At 40.6% G+C, this 2359-nt stretch overlaps 1 long non-coding RNA gene across 1 annotated transcript in view; it reads left to right on the top strand.

Moving 5' to 3' along the window:
* The window catches only part of LOC119428772, a 3266-nt gene extending 3204 nt beyond the window's left edge, over positions 1–62 (top strand). Inside the window, exon 3 of the long non-coding RNA XR_005187717.1 lies at positions 24–62. This is a non-coding gene — a long non-coding RNA (uncharacterized LOC119428772). The remainder of the gene's footprint in view (positions 1–23) is intronic.
* The last annotated feature ends 2297 nt before the right edge of the window (positions 63–2359 follow it).

The raw sequence follows: 2359 nt of genomic DNA, 5'->3' as shown, positions 1-2359 counted from the left end.
GAGTTGTTTTGTATGTTCTACAGGTGCTATACCGTTGAAAAGCACACAATCGACTGAAGGTGATGAACATGTTACTCTTGATGGTTAAAAACAGGAAAAGTTGTTTTGGAAAATTAGAACATTTAATTTTTCCAATGTGGTGATTTTTTGTTTCTTACAGCTGTTGATCAGCAGCAACAAGTGAACGTCCGCGCCGGTGAGTAAAATATGATCTCACCCATCAAGAGGTGACGCGGTTTTCCAGTATGAACCTCATTTAAAACATTGACATTTCACACTTGTCCTCATTTCTTTACATTCTTTCAAGCATTCCGACTTTCCTATCATGTTTAGAAGTGGATTGGCTCAACTGTGTTTCAGATTTTCTGAAGGTCTTTCCAGCGTTTCCTTTTTCCTTCTGCAGCCTTCGGAGCTGAGTACCGTATTTTTCGAACTATAAGGCACACTTAAAATTCTTGAATTTTCTCAAAAATCAACAGACTTATAATTCAGTGTGCCTTGTGTATGAAAACAGACCCTTTCAGTAGGTCTGTCACGATTACAAATTTTGCTGGGCGATTAATTGTCTCAGAAATTATTGCGATAAACGATAATATTGTTTGAAATTTAACAATAATTAGTAATTATTGTAAAATTTAAGAAGAAATGAAGGTTAATTTTGTGTGTAGTAACTTTTTTGAACACTGGATGGCAGTATAAGACTGTTTGAACCAAAGGATTCATGATAATGAGGGAGCGAGCAGCGTGTCTCTTTAAGAAAAATGGGAGGGAGGTCCCTTGACTTGACATGGGCTGTTTCTCGTTCCTTGTTTTCGGTTCGCAAAATGGCAGACGCTCGGTGTGGTTTGGTTTCTTGAGCATAGCATTTTTCACACAAAGCTTTTAATAAAAAAAATCAGTAAACAAGTTCTCAGCCTCTTTTTGCAGAGAAAAACAACTTTTTAGATGAAGGCACGGGTTTAAACCGTGAATTTTGGAGCTTCGACAAGACAGAGGTTTTTCCCCCGAGGTCGGCCTGTTAGCTTAGCTCGTAGCTTAGCTTCTCAGCTTAGCTGCTTTTAACGATCCAAAAACGTGATTTTGGAGGGGTAAAACAGATTTTAAAGAGAAAAGGAGTGATTAGTGAGCAGCATCAGACTTGAGCCTTTTGTCATCCAGTGTCTTCAGAAAGAGAGAGACACAAAGAAACGATAAAGCCGATAAATGAGGACGAGGTCGATAATTCTCATTTATCACGTGATTAATTGATTTATTGTTTATCGCAACAGGCCTATTCAGATAACACAGTTAGTTTGGGTCAGGCAGACTCTGCTTGAATTTTCCATGTCTGCCTTCATATATCTTCTGGTACGTCTCGCTGACGATTCCAAACAGCCAAATTTTGTGGTCCTACCACCGGACCGAGCTTGTAACTTCTCCAAGGTCGATTCCTTCCCGCCAGTGAGTTCCAGGAGCTGCAAGTGGACTGCGATTCAAGAAATTGCATCCAGCTTACGGCTCAGCTCACACAGCGTCCGAGTGAGAGCTTACCGCTCGGTCCATTCCTTGATACAAGCCGGGCAGCTTTACCAAAGACAGAATGGCTGCTGACATTTTCCATATTTGTCGATAAGCCAGGTAACCGCTGACTCCAAAAAGCAGAAATCCTGTTATCGTGACACATCGTACCTCCCAATTATGTACGCGTCTTCTACATCCTCGAACGACAACACTAACAAGACACACGATCGTCCACTTCCTCCAGTAATCCATCGTGTATCGTCAGGGCAAGAGTGCTCTCCTTCGCCCTGTCTTCTTGTCGAGAAATTTTTATCCATTCTGTTGAGAGACCAGCTGACCAGATGCATAATTTACAATCCGGAGGATACAGTATGTAGTGAGAGACTCTTATAGGAATCACAAGACAAAGAGCAAAGCAGGAGGGAGGCAGGAGCGGGAGGGGAATGTGTCCGTCCTCGTCGAGAGCAAGCAGGACGGGGAAAAAAAATTCCCCAAATGATTGTTCTTTTTAATTCTCATATGACTCCATGACTGTCAACATTTTATCAGCTGCCTTCAGAGGCCTATTAATTCGGCTTGAATTTGTCTGAAAAGATTCGAAAACATGGAAGCATTTAAAAAAATTCACATCGCGCTTGTGTTATAGTTCATTTGTTGTGAGAATTATCTACAAAAGATCAGCTTCACTCCAACAATAAAGCAGTCTGTGGATTTTAGGGTCTGTCTTAAATAATAATGAAAATGTCCATGAATTAAATCAGTTTTTCTGTATTTTCTGTCATGACACCCTACAAAGGTAGTGAAGCTCCTCTTTTTTTCAAAAGAGATCAGAAATGCTTGGCCATTTGCAATTTCACTT

The sequence above is a fragment of the Nematolebias whitei genome, chromosome 23 (assembly GCF_014905685.2).
Source record: "Nematolebias whitei isolate Nwh7 chromosome 23, NemWhi1, whole genome shotgun sequence".
NCBI classification, from domain to species: Eukaryota; Metazoa; Chordata; class Actinopteri; order Cyprinodontiformes; family Rivulidae; genus Nematolebias; species Nematolebias whitei.
Note: the sequence above shows the minus strand (reverse complement) of the source record. Positions and strands in the feature narration are given on the sequence as shown.